Source organism: Octopus sinensis, linkage group LG2, assembly GCF_006345805.1.
Source record: "Octopus sinensis linkage group LG2, ASM634580v1, whole genome shotgun sequence".
Classification (NCBI taxonomy): domain Eukaryota; kingdom Metazoa; phylum Mollusca; class Cephalopoda; order Octopoda; family Octopodidae; genus Octopus; species Octopus sinensis.
In genome coordinates, this window is record NC_042998.1 from 116,561,249 (window position 1) to 116,576,055 (window position 14,807).

The 14,807-nt window shown below is 32.2% G+C and overlaps 1 protein-coding gene and 1 long non-coding RNA gene across 4 annotated transcripts in view; both read right to left on the bottom strand.

Annotated features, from left to right (window-relative positions):
- LOC115225708 (glutamate receptor ionotropic, kainate 2-like) overlaps positions 1–14,807 on the bottom strand; it is a 1,130,247-nt gene that overhangs the window by 632,916 nt on the left and 482,524 nt on the right. The window lies entirely within an intron of this gene.
- On the bottom strand, positions 3,461–9,461 carry LOC118761256. The gene is made up of 3 exons (XR_004997241.1): positions 9,451–9,461; positions 8,139–8,275; positions 3,461–3,474 (listed from the first exon to the last, which is right to left on the bottom strand). It is a non-coding gene; the product is annotated as an uncharacterized LOC118761256 (long non-coding RNA).

Below are 14,807 nucleotides of genomic sequence, written 5' to 3' on the forward strand. Positions count from 1 at the left end.
CATGGATATATATATATATATATATATATAATATATATATATATATATATATATATATATATGTGTGTGTGTGTGTGTATGTGTATGCTTATATATAAAGATATACACACATATAGATATACATACACGCAGAGAGAGAAGGAGTATGTGTGTCCGTGAGAGAGAGAGAGAGGGAGACAGGTAGAAGTAACATGCTTCAAAATATTAGTACAATGGTTGTTTTTTTTCGTAGAAGACAATGCTCCAGAATTGCCGCAAACTAGTTACTCAAAATATTAAAGCAATAAGACATAACATATATATATATATATATATATATATGTAGCAGATTCAAAATATGATCGCGTGTGTACCGTTGGATCTTTCCTTTTCCTATGTTTCTGACGAAGAGCTTCGCTCGAAACGTTAAGCCCTCCTTCTTTCCTTCTTTCCTGAGCGTCCAATAATACTATACTTGTCCCACGTCCTCGCGTTGTTGTGTTTTCTCTTTGTGTTTTCATGTTTAGATTAATTATATATAGCAGTGGTGGTTCTGTGTTAAGTAACTTGCTTGCCAACCACATGGCTCCGCGTTCACTCCGACTGCGTAGCACCTTGGGCATGTGTTTTCAACTATATCATCGAGCCAACCAAATGATCGTTTCCTCCTGGCCGGTTATACCAAAATGACAACTGTTACAAAATGAAAACCGTATGCTTTTTTGCTTTCTTGTATGTGATATATATTATTTCTTACATGCCATCAAACTTTCACATGAGATCAATACAGATAACGAAATATTCAATAACACTCTCTTACCAAAACTGTACTAATTTCCCAACATATTATAAAAGTAATTGCAAGGTCTGAACTTAAGTAGAAAAGGATAGGTATTTAGTATGCCGTTAAAACTACAAATCTGAAGCTTTCTGGGGTTTACTGAGGAATCTTTTTCTGAAAAGTCGTTCAATTTTGAGCGGAATGTTTGACATTTCTTCCTTACTTGAAGCTTTCGAGTCTGATCAGTTGTCTGTAATGAATTAGCGTTGGAAAATGAATTATATATACAGGAGTTTGACAAAATAATGGAAAAATCATTAAAATTTCAAACAAATTTATATTAATACGGGTAGGACCATCTTTGGCAGTAATTACAGCTTGAATTCTACGCCGTATGGACCCTTACAAATTTTGAATTGTTTCCAAAGGAATTTGTGTCCATTCTTCAGCTAAAACAGTCTCTAGCACTTGTAGTGATGATAGCAGATGATATCGATTCCTTCTTTTTTTTTCTAAAATGCATCATAAATACTCAATTTGAGAACTTGAGAGTGTGGTGACCACATAATATGTTCAACTTCACTAGAATGTTCCTCGTGTCATTCAATAATAACTTTAGCTGTATGAATTGGTGCATTATCATCCTGAAAGTGTGAGCCCATCCCCTGAAACAATTCCGCAACCATAGGATGAATGTGATCAGATAAAATGCTTAAATTTTGACTATTAACTCTGCCATGAACGGAAAGCATTGGGCCGGTGGATTTCCAAAATATAGCTCCAGCAGATCAACAGAGATCCTCCTCCATATTTAACAGTTAGAAGAAGACAGCCTGGGTCAAATGCTTCTTTTGGCTGTCTTTACACATATACTCGACCGGTGATCGGAAATAAGGTAAACGATGACTCGTCCGAGAAAATAACATTTTTCCACTGCTCTACGGACCAATTCTGTAAACGCTTTGCAACGTTTGTTTTTGAAAGTTGTGGTTTTCTGATTGCAGCCCACCTGTGAAATCCGGCTTAGTGCAGCTCCCAGCGTACAGTTTTTTGTGGAAACTGGGTTCTCGATGTGGTCATTAAGCTCTGCATTAATTTTAGGAGCTGTACAATTTGCGTAAGAGTCTGACGATCCCTATCAGAATGTTTTGTTTTTTCAGGGGTTTTGTTTGGATGAGGAGGTTTTCCCTCTTTCTCAAAGGTTATCATTCTTTTCGAGACAGCACTTTTTGATACACCAAACCTTTCGTCTATTTTAGTTACGCTAGCGCCTGCCATACGAAAACCAACAATTTGACCTCTTCGAAAGTCCGATAGGTCTGTCATTTTAATGAATTTTGATTAACATTTTCTGAGGATATCTATACAGAAACAGCAATTTTAGCAGAACATATTAAGCAACACTAATAATAAACCAAAGACATAATAATAAATGAGCATTTGACAATTTTATAGATATTTCGACATTATGATGCAATGATTCTAGGTGTTCCCATTATTTTTTCCAACCCCTGTATATTCAGGAGATCAAAATTGCTACTACTGGTATATATTATATTACAAACGCAAAGATCCGCTTCGTCACTATCCTTGTGTCGAGTAGCAATTTCACAGAGGAAACAATGTGATAATTTTCAGTATGCACTTGTGTTGCTATTTCCTCCCTGGTCAGTTATAAGTGCTAGATTGATTTTTATTTCTGTTCTTCCAGTGCAAGCACAGTGTGATTCTACACACACAAGCGCGCACACACACACACACACACACACACACATATATATATATATATATATATATATATATATATATATATATATATATATATATATAAGATATTATCTAACGCATAATTTTCAATGATTTTTATAGTGTGATTTATAGAGACAACTGTTTGCTAGTCGAGAATTGAGAGTTGTATTGAGAATTAAATATACAAAAATACATATATGTGTGAACGCGCTTGCTTCTATGTGTGTGCGTGTGCGTGTGTGTATATGTATCTGTAGTCTAATATATGGATTCATAGCATCACGTTGCAATCAAAGAAAACTCCTCTAACTGGCAAGGATAGGAGACCACACATGACAGAAAAAAATGCAGTGTTCTATGCAGATCAAATTAATAAAACATATATAATAATATATAATCATAATAATATAATATATTATATGTTTTATTCATCTTTTGGTACTTTTTGTGATCTAGTTATATGTTTTATAGTATATTTTATTGTTTATTAATGATGTGGTTTATGTCTATCATTGTTTGAATTGAATAATAGTGGTTCTTCTCTAATTTATATATATATATATTATATATTTATATTGTGAAATTTGATTTAAAACTAAATTGAATTTTTCCCTGTAAGTTTGGAGTTATACTCTCTAATATTATTTTTATTATATATGTATATATATATATATATATATATGTATGTGTGTGTGTGTGTGAGTGTGTGTGTGTGTGTGTGTGCGTGTGTGTGTGCGTGTGTGTGCAGCGAGAGAGAGAGAGAGGAGAGTTAGTGAGAGCGAGAAATTGAAAGAAAGAGAGAAAAAGAGAGAGAGGTGTAGATAGATAGGATACATAGAGTGATAGGTATGATTCTCCATGAAATTTGATGTCATTTACAGGATAGCTAAGTATAGGAGTTGACCAGATATTTGAATCCTCTCCGTCAAACAATGGAAATCCGCCATCGTCATACACTGTTTTCACTCATGCTACTTCAGTTAATGAAACTTTTAATCAGTGATATTAGCAATTATCTTTTTTTTTCTTTTCCCTTTGCACATGGTTAGTGCAGGGTACGTATTTTGTTGATCCTGAAACTGGAGAGGCAAGCGCAAACAATGTGTGTATTGAATGCATAGCAATTATTGACTGGTGACAGAAAGCCACACACTGTGGGACAGCATAACTGGTAATATAAACAACAGTACATATATATGCTTTCTGTTTTGGCAACTCAAGAAACTATGAAGCAATTGCAACGCATAAGACTTCCAAAAATACAGTGATACTTATAAATGTAAATTCTATAGTTATAAGGTAATCATTTGAATTCGGAACATTTTGTTTGAATGCATACAGCTTCTTGTAATATATCATATTTAGCTATACAACTGTTGAGTTTTTTTATGTATTACATTCTTAACACAATTTTCAGAAGTTTCACATGTGACATACTTCGTATTGATTCATTTTTGTGGTCAACTGTACTTTAATTTTAAATTTAACAACATCAAAGGCACGTCACATTGTGTGACGAAGTCCAAGATACACATATGTTTTTGGTAATTAAAGATGGAATGTCCAGGCTTAGAAGGTCATGCGTATTGAATCAGATCGGTACTCTGACTAATTATGAAAGTAAATATTCAACCGCAGTTGGAAGTGTCCAAGAATAGATCGTGGTGTATATTAGTTATTCAGAGTATTCCATCTGACACTCAATGGAAAACGTTATTCAAAACACAATGTAAATGAAGATATAACTCATTAATAAAAGCTCTTACTTCTCCATTCCTTCATCTGAAATCCCACCATAGTGCAATTGATTAACAATGGATCTGTTAAAATGAATTTTTACCCTATAATCAAGAATATCTTATTGCTTTCGGAAGAATGCATGGATTTAGTTGATTTACATGAGTTTAGTCGCTACAATAGAAATATCGCGATTCAATGCAATGCTCAATCATTTGTCACATGAGTAGTTTCTAACATAGCAATGAAATACCATTTCCTAAAATACTTGATATTGGAATAACAATGTTGTATGATACAAATAATACACGACTATAGTGTCCTCAACTTTTTCTGAATTCATAGATTATCAACTATGTTTATAGATTTTACAGTTATACTTATCAAAGCATGCTAGTGAATTTAAAGAGTTACTGCTATTCAAAGATAGTTTCCATGGTTTTACTGCTATAACTATAACAATATTGTTTTGTCTTGTAGTTACAGCAATAAAAGTAATAATTATATTGCTGTAATTATCAAAGTATGATAATATATGTGTTTATACATATGCAACAAAATATCTATTCCACACACATACCTCTACACATAAACATAAGTATATGTATATGTATAAACATACATGCAAAATACAATTAAATGGTCCCATATTTCGGTAGCGAAATTTGTGTAATGGCCATAGGATAAAATATGGTGACTAGTGCATATTTATTGATATTTGGTGATATACTATTTAAGAATTCCAAGAAAAGCCTCTCTCTCTCTCCATCGCTTTTACTTCTTCACTCTCTCTCTCTCTCTCTCTCTCTCTCACGCACACACATCACATACTCTAAACATGTAAGTAAATAAAATACACCATATTTCAAAGTTGCTCTCTTAATAGCAGGAGCAATTTCTTGATTCGTGTAATGACCAAAATATCTTTGTTTGGCGTGAGCAAGATGACTTCCAGTTTTATAGAATTAGTAGAATAAGTACATACTGTTGAATTAGTTAAAACAGTCTTATAGTATTCGACAATCTATATACATAAACCCTATTTATTTTACTATTCTGCACTACAAGTATACAGTTTAACATTATTTTTCACTTGGTCCATATACTATACAATGGCTGTCATTGATAAACATTTGATGGTCTGGATATCACGGCTTCAACATCACATAATTCAGTATCACGATAAGCTATATACACCGAAAAAACGGAGAAGTTACACCGTAATATCTTTATTAAGATACATAAATATTTCTAAACCTATATTGATGTGTTCATGCATTCATGAATACATACATACATACATAGTTATTTACGTTTGTGTGCTTATATGTGAGTGCATGTGTGTGCATCACACATGGGTATTACATTTGCATATCTTTCAAACAATGTACCGTTGATATGATATTCTGTAACACTGAAATCAAATGGTAAGCCTTCGACATTTGAAACATTATTTACTCATTTTATATTATTCCCCATTTTATGATTCGCCTTTTCTACTTATGTGTAACAACCAGTATTAATCTTTCTGTGTTCTTCAAGGATGACACGATCTTAAAGAAAAAGAGAATCCAGTATAAACTTTTATCGAGTTAATTTCCTCCTTTGTGAATATAAATTAGAAATGTATGAAGTTGTAGTAAAAAAAAAATAGAGGGTTATTCGTAGTGAAAAGAATTCACTGAAACAGAATTTGATTAATGGAAATATATGGAAATTGCTTTCAGGCCTTTTCGTTTTTGTAGAGAAAATTGCAAATTTGTAATGACTGTTTAAATAGGGACGAGAATGAAAGCTAAGTAAAGGACGATCAAGTGCTGGGAATACTAGATGTCTTAATATTTAATGACAGACAGGGAAAAACAATGATCTAGACTATTTACATTTGTACACAAATTTGCACATCTACTTTGAACATGACTTCTCTGGAAGAAGTAGTATGTGTATTCATGTGTGTGTGAGCGTGTGTGGAGGCCTGTGCGGCGTGTGTATGTGTGTGTCACTGTGTGTGCGTGGGTGTGTACGTGAATCTTAGGAAGTCTTTTAATGTATGTGCGTATGACAACAGTTAACACATGTGCATGAATTTAATAGATTACATTCATGAAAACAAATAGATACGCACGTTCATACTGGATAGTATCATTGGAACATTAAGCATATGTCCCACTGTATTTGCATGCTGGCTCCGATTCTCTGCGTTACAAGTTCAAAACTAGCTGGGGAAAAATTTTCACATATATCCCTTCGTGTGATTAAAAGACAAGTAGAAACAGAGTGCAAGAAATTGCAGTAATTGATAGTGTCATTCACATAAAAGTCGGAGACAAGCATTTTCTTGAAAAAAAAAAAGATTTTCCGCGGCATTAGTTTACGCATGCTTACGTGTGGTCAAAATTCCATTAGACGTTGTGTGACTATGTTTTTGTGTATATGTATGGGTACATATTCATAGATACACGCACACACACATACACGACCACATAAGCTCGTCCTTTTACTTTAGTTATTCCATTGTTGTTAAATGTTAACGCATAGAAGGAAATGTATTCAAGTTTATGATTGATTATAAATAAACAAGTACGACTTTTCGCCAAATAATGTTTGTAGTTGTATAAAATACGGATTTCTCAGAATAATGTAGAAAATATATAGTGTAGCATTCATGGAGGGAGATTTTACAAAATGAAAACTAACCTCATACAATTTTATAAAAATCCAAAATAAAAATACTAAAATTTCATTTGTTTTGTAAAGGAAATTGTGAGTGCGAAAACGAAAAATAATAAAGAACGTGATTTTTTGTTGATATGCAAGATGAAAATATAAAAAGTGAAAATAAAATTGTATAAAATTTAACAAAGGTCAGGAAATGACTTTTAGAAAATTCGAAATGGGAATTGAACAAAACATTTTCATTCATGTGAATTACATCGAGGAATTCTCTATAAAAATATTAAGTATACATTGCTTCACAAATAAGGTGGGATATAGATAAAAGAGAATTGAATACAACTCTATAAAGCGTTGACTCCCTGTGGCTCTTTTGTGAAATAATCAGTTTTAATACATGAATTATTCTATCTTAATTTCTTTTTTTTTTTACTTCTCTATCATTTTATCTTCTTAATGTCATTCATATTGTTCTCATCTTTCAATTATTCTACAATCGTTGCAGCGGTCCATGTTCCTCTTGGACTAAGAGTATTATTGAAAATATTTCACTAGAATTGTGTGGATGTAAATTTTTACTAAATCACACGCTGATCTTTACAAAAAATCCTACTGTGGTGTAATTTAAACTGTTTACTTCCTCATCGAAAACACTTTTAATTTGAAATTTATTCGAAAGTAATATATACTCGATTGTTTGAAATAAAAATAACCAGAAGCTGCAGATGAATTAAAACATTTCGTAAATATTATCTTCTAGTCTTTTCAATACTACTGATACACAACTAAATTAGAGGATAAAAATCCCCATGAAAATAATCAGTGAATCATTGAAATTCATCAAAAAATATTTACATTCTAATGCCAAGTCGTCCTCAACAGGATTAAAATTTATAACGTTAAATGAAATGAAAACATATGCCAATCATTTCGGTGCATCACTGCGCATATTTTCTTGTGTATAGATTTCCTGCCATCTGAATAACATTTCTTGGATTAAACCTCAAACGTTTGCTTTCATGAGGTTACAATTTTCAGAATATACAACTCCTCTGGATAACTTTTGATCAACGCTTCTAAAGCAAACTTTATTTACGCTCATCTTAATTTGAATTTAACGTATGGTAGCGTCTCATAAAGCGAGACTTCTATATATCTTAAATTTGCGGAAGAACTTGTGGTGTGGGCGGTTTAGCTTAATGTTTGAGAGCACCGCGACGCGTAATCACAGATGTGTGAGTTCGAGTCTCATAACCGGCCGCCAACACGTTTTTCTTCAAAATAGGGTAGGTTATCCTGTTCAGACTATATTATTAGCCTCATCATGCGTTTGAGAATTTAAAATCACTTCTTTAACTTTCCTATATATGCGTATATATTTGTATGATTTGTTTGTTTGTATGTAAACGCACACTTACAAACACACACATACACAAATATATTTGTACGTATGAATTTATGTATCTCTAAACGTAAACAATTGAATGCACATGACAACATTGTATTTATTAATAAGTTACAGTTGTTGTGAAAATTAGGACGTAATTACATAGAAAGAATAGCATACCTTTTTATACTAAATTTAATGAAAACGATTTGGAAGGATCTATGTTTCTCAGTCACCTTAATTTCGAAGACCTACTGAGCTTTCTTCGAGTAAGACGAGTTGCATAAGCTTAAAATGTTAGTAATTCTTCGGTTTCGCTAATTTGACGATTAAAATTAGATGGAGTTAAAATAAATAAAAAGTATTTGACAAAATTTTGCCCGTACTATCAATATGTGTTGAACTGCATTTATGTCTAAAGACATTAGAAGTAACTTATTAGTTTAAAAGTTTAAATGACAGGGATGATATTGAAGTTATGCAAATAGACCTTTCTAGATTATATTCATATATTTTCTCTGTGATCTCCAACAAATCTTTTATTTTCACTATACAGAACAACCAATTATCGAGAAAGTATTTATATATATTATCAACTAGGAGAACATTTACTGAATTCGAAAGTAAATAAGGACTGCCAAAACGATTTTTCTTATAACCATGGGAACGAATGACGCAGTGAAACAACCACCTGACGACGCGTGCCACATTCAAGGAGCGTTTTCTGATATGGTCTACATAGGAACGCTACTTATTTCCCCTTCTGTGAAGGTAATGACGAAAATACACAGTCGAATAGAAAAAAAGCTCGGAAATTTCTTCGTAAACGGACTGTGAGTTTCTTTCGAAAACAACTCAATGGTAGGTACCATCTTAGAAGCAAAAATAAAATGTATGCAGTCCTTTATTGTACACAAATAAATGTGTTTTGGAGTCCCCTCCCGGTAGTATGTGTAAAACTAATACACTAAACAATGTTTTATAAGATAATAATCCAAATAGTTTACGTAAAATAGGGGGCAGAATAAATGCCTGTAAATAATCAATATCTCATAATAATAATTTAGCGTGTGAATAGCAGCATCAGCGTGAAGCAGTGGTGAGAAATAAAGGAACTTTATGTTAGTTAAAATATATTTGTGACATATTTTAACTTCTAAAGGAAAGTTCACAGCAGGTACCGTGGAGAAAAAAATTATCTCTTAAAGTAAAATGTAGGAAACCAACATAGTTGCCCTCTGCTCTCCCTTAGTTGATTTCCAGGCGCGATTCTGGCTCTTTACGCTTTCTTAATGGGAAATATCGGAGAGAGATAACTCTGAACAGATTCAAAGTCGTACCTTTTTCTTAAAAATTTTCAGCATCAATGACTGAGTTGAATTCGTAGACCTCCTGGTCAGAAAAAAACTACCAGCATTAGAGCCAAGCAATAAGGAATATTTTTCTTTTCATGCAGCCTAGTTCTACAGATACATTCAGGGAAATTACTACTGAGAGAAAATTTTCATTTTTGGAGAAAGGTGTAAAATTACCCTAAGCGACCAGTGTTTCTCCCTAGCAGAATCCTTGACGCGAGAATTTTAAAAGAGAATTTTCTTCTCCTTAGTACGCGCAGTGTGTATACCTTTAGAAGTTAAAATATTCCACAAAAATATATTTTAACTAGATAAAAGTTCATTATAGTAAATGAGGTAATAAAACACGAAAAGTTCCATTCAAATTTAGATGCATAACCATATGCATTCCTCAAAAGCAAAATACAGTTTCTTTGCGATTTACTAGCTAAATTGGATTCCCCCTACAACCAAATGACTATTGATTACTCAGTTTTGTGGTCAATTATGCATACTGGGGATAGCTGTAATTCATGTTCTGTAGAGGCATAATCTAGACTATTTAATATTCGTAACGAATTATTGTTCTAGTGTTAACACCAATGCAAAAAAAAATCTTATATCATTTACTTAAGTTCTCTAATATAAATAGATTTAATGTCTATAGTCTTTGAGTTTCTCTGTCTTCATCACAGTTAGAAATTGTCTTTTGTATCTAAATACTTTCCTTTTAAATGAATTTCTATATAACTAATCATATATACCTCCAGTAATTTTAGTTTAGAAATTCCGTCTGCTCAATAATATTGAGCCATAATTCTCATACCGCCTTATAGCTTTATTATGTATTTTTTATTTTAATAACATGGCCTTATTTTTTAAAACTTTATGTATAACTCGATTTCTCTCCTTATATTTCTATTCATATTACTGACAATTCCAAGAATGTAGTAGTAAACTGTGACCTTTTTGAACATTTCCATCTTATCCCATTATCATCTTATCTGCCCACCAGCATATGCGCTAACAGTAAATTTTTCCGTTCCCAGAACCTATCAGTTGCCGTGACTGTCTAAAATAGATCTAAATAATTTTTACTAAGATGACACTTTGTCTTCATAGTTACTCAATTTTGGTGTTTCTCTCAAAAAGTTAGATGAGTACACAAAAAATTCGTGTAGCATTAAATTCATTCCTAAGCCAAATCAATGTTAAGATGTATGGCAAAACTGAATTACATGTTCATCGATATTACCGCAGTTTTCTTCAGCTAAATTTTAATAATAAAGCAAGGCTCAACACGAATGTATAAGCCTGCCCGAGCTCTGAAACAGTGTCTATGAATCCAACTTTTGATGTGATCTTCTGAAATACGAGTGAACAATAAAAACTTCCTCTCTTCAGATTTTCACTAACTATTAGAAAAGTTTCTATGATTCTGTAAAATATTGAATAACAACTCAATCGAGTTGGCAAAATACCACCTTAAAATGATGTATTAACTAAAAACCCAACAATAAGCTGTTTCCTGTATAAAGATTGACAAAATAAACATTCCTTTCTTTCCTTAAAATTATTACGACAGCATTATAGCGGTTCAAAACATACACCAGTGGAAATAATTTTCATTGCTTCACTATTCATTTGTAAGCAACAATATTAGAAGGCGAAGAGGGAAATAAAAAACTTGTAGTGGATTTATACAGTCAGATTTTCTAGAATTTATTTACATCCCAAAATATACCTTATGAGAAAACGAACTACCCATCGGACAGTGTACACGCGCGCGTTCGTGTATCTATACATGCGTCTGTTTATATATACGAGTACATGTACAAATATATATGTATATATATATATATATATATATATATATATATATATATATATATATATATATATATATATATATAGAAAGAGAGAGAGAGAGAGAGAGAGATAGACTTACACGCATATATTCGCAGAGAAACGTATAGAATCTATTTATGCATCTAGCCACATTTTAGATAGATAGGTAGATAGATAGATGGATATAAAGAAAGAGAGAAAGAGAGAGAAAGACAGAGCGAGAATGTGATCCTGGTATATTTGCTAATGAAATGAAAAACTAAATTACAAAAAAATGCGCTATAATACACGATATTATAGATTTCAAATTTAGCACAAGACCAGCAATTCATGAGGCGGGATTCATTTGATTACATTGATTCCAGAGCTCATCTGGTACTTATTTTATTGATCCTGAAAGAATGGGAGGCAATGTCAACCTCGGTGGAATTTGAACTCAAAACGTAGAAACAGACGAAATGCGGCCAAGCATTTTGGTCGGCATAATAGTTATTCTACAAGCTCGCTGACTTACAATTGACAATATGTTTAAGACTAAACTGGCCCCTGAATCAACAAAAGCATACGTCTGAACTAAAACTGCATAGAGTCATTACTGCGCCGGACAAAATGCTTACCATTATTTCATCCGCTTTTACGTTCCTGGTTCAAATTACGCCGTGGTTGATTAGCATTTCATCCTTTCAGGTTCATTAAAATAAGTACCAACTGAACACTGGAGTCAATAGAATTGACTTATCTCTTCCCATGTGAATTTATCTTCAAACTTACATCTTTTGCTTTCAAACTGTACATCTAAACTTCAAAGCACACCGTTTGCAGATTGCATTATATAAATAGAATTCATTTTGCTTTATTTCCAAATTTTTGCTTAAAATATATGCTTCCATTGTAATACACATTTGAAAATATATATGATGCTATATAAATATAGTCATATATATATTGCTGGGATTATATTTCGATACGTTAGTGCAATTAAAGCAAAGTTGTTGAAACACATAACGTATTAATTTTTCAATAACATGATTAAAAGAAAAATAATTACGTTTTAACTATTCTTTATTTTGGGAATAAAGACTGCACAGATAGTTGTTATGTGACAAATATGTCCCCGTGCAATTACACAAAGTTTAGCATACTTTCACCAACTGCTTTCAAAGTATTGAATAACGACTCCACTAGTAGGATCAGAGTTTAACATCTTGTAAAATCTTTGCATTAATTGTAATACAATTTTCGAAAATAATAGATAAAATTGACAATTCCATCATTTTACTTGAAGCAACACTCATGTATTCTATATATTGCATCTACGATTAAAAAATGATGCTAGCTATTCTCTTTTGGTCTCCGCATTGTATTTTCTGAGATGTTTATTTTCACATCAATGATTTCGTATTTTAGTAAAATAAAATAAATATGTAGTAGACAAAAGACTTATAGCTGATTTAGTATATTTCCCGTATATCACTGTGGTGGAGAAGTTTTGACACTGAAAGGAATTTAATTCTGAATATTAAAACTTTAAGTTAACTACATTTTCTTTTTCGTGTTCTGCTGATATATTTGAAGTGTATTTTTCATGATTTTCATTCAATACAAAACAGTACTTTCTGTGACGAAGTTCTCGATTGCTACTTTTTGCCTTTTGTCCTCAAAGACATCAGCCGAGTACACGAAGAAGAAAACTGCATTAACTTTTTTGTAATGAAATATAACTATATGATTTTTTCAGCATATTCAGTTACAAAATATAAAAAGCCAGACGAAATAATTTATTTCCTTATTTAGTTACAGCACTTAAAGTGTCTGATCTCTAATCCTGCCGCAAGTCAAATCGCTTTTCATAAATGTAAGGTCAGAAAAAAACTTATTATAAGTTCGAATTAATCGAATATCCTCCATCCTTTTAGATATATTGCCTCCTGCCAAAGAGAAAGGGAGAAAATCAATACTATTTAGCAATATCGAGCACCGTAATGCTGAAAAGAAAGCCCGCGGCGTTTCTGCAAACCGGTACTATTCCAACTTACTAATTGAAAGACAGTTATTCATTTACTGTGGCCAATATTGCCCCAAGAAAAAGAAACAGAAGTTACACATAATCCATATTAACTCTATTCGAATAAATAAAACGTTTGCTCTTATTCGAAACAGCGTATGATATAGGCCGAACAAAAGACAGAGCACATACGTGAAGGCTCAATTTCGTTATAAAATAGCTACATTCCCTATATAAGATGCCCTATATTAACATTTCAAATGAAGTGACATGTTTCAAAATTCAGTTCGAGGTATGTTAAAACACGTCTTGTAAATGCTTGGTGGAATACCATCAACTTCAGCTAGTGATACGGATCTCGCAATGCACGACAAAAAATGGTGGACCGGTGACAGAGGATGAAATGTGGTCGCATCTTTATTACCTGTAATTGAAGGCCAAGTACAGACAAAAATGTCAGCCCTCTTCGCCATGGTTTAAGAATTTTAAGACCTGGTAGTCAGCACTGAAGGTTATCCTGATTATTTTGCTGGTATAGTATATGACATATACTACGCTTGTAAATATCGACATGCATATAAGTATATATCTGAATATCTAGCTGAAACTATATATTTTCAAGTCGGTGTCCAATTATGGCCGTAGTCTAATGACTGAAACAAATAAAAGATAATAGGCACACCCATACACACATATTAGTTAAACATGATGTATTGAAGTCGTAATTCAATTTTAAATGTTATTATAAGCTTAAATCTTTTTGTATTACTTAATATTACTCATAGAATGTTTTAATAAATTCCACTCATATTATGTAACATATTTAATATACTACTCGTCTTTGTCGCCTATTTTTATGATTTACCAACTGACATTTTATTAGCGATGAATGAGAATTTCAGCACAAGCCAGGGCTAAAATTTACAACTTAAATCATTTGCGTATGTCTGAATATTTGTGGAATATATTTGTCTTGTATTTACATAAAGTCTCAATGGTATTGGAAAGGTGGCGCCAGTCAGCCACTATTAACATTAATTATATGCAATTCTACACAGAAAAAAGTTCTATATCGACCACGAACACATACATTATTATTTATTGTAATTTTAGATTTTATGTCTTAAATATTTTGTTTTTGGCAATAAACATCACCATTTTACAATATCTACACGAAATGTATAAAACGCAAAGAAAAAAATAGAAATTTTATTCTTTGCTCGTCTCTATATTTTTCTTATTTCTCTAGCATTATCGGATAATTTACTCAAAGTTAACGTAGCTTATATTTGGATATTTTTATGTAGATTTAGC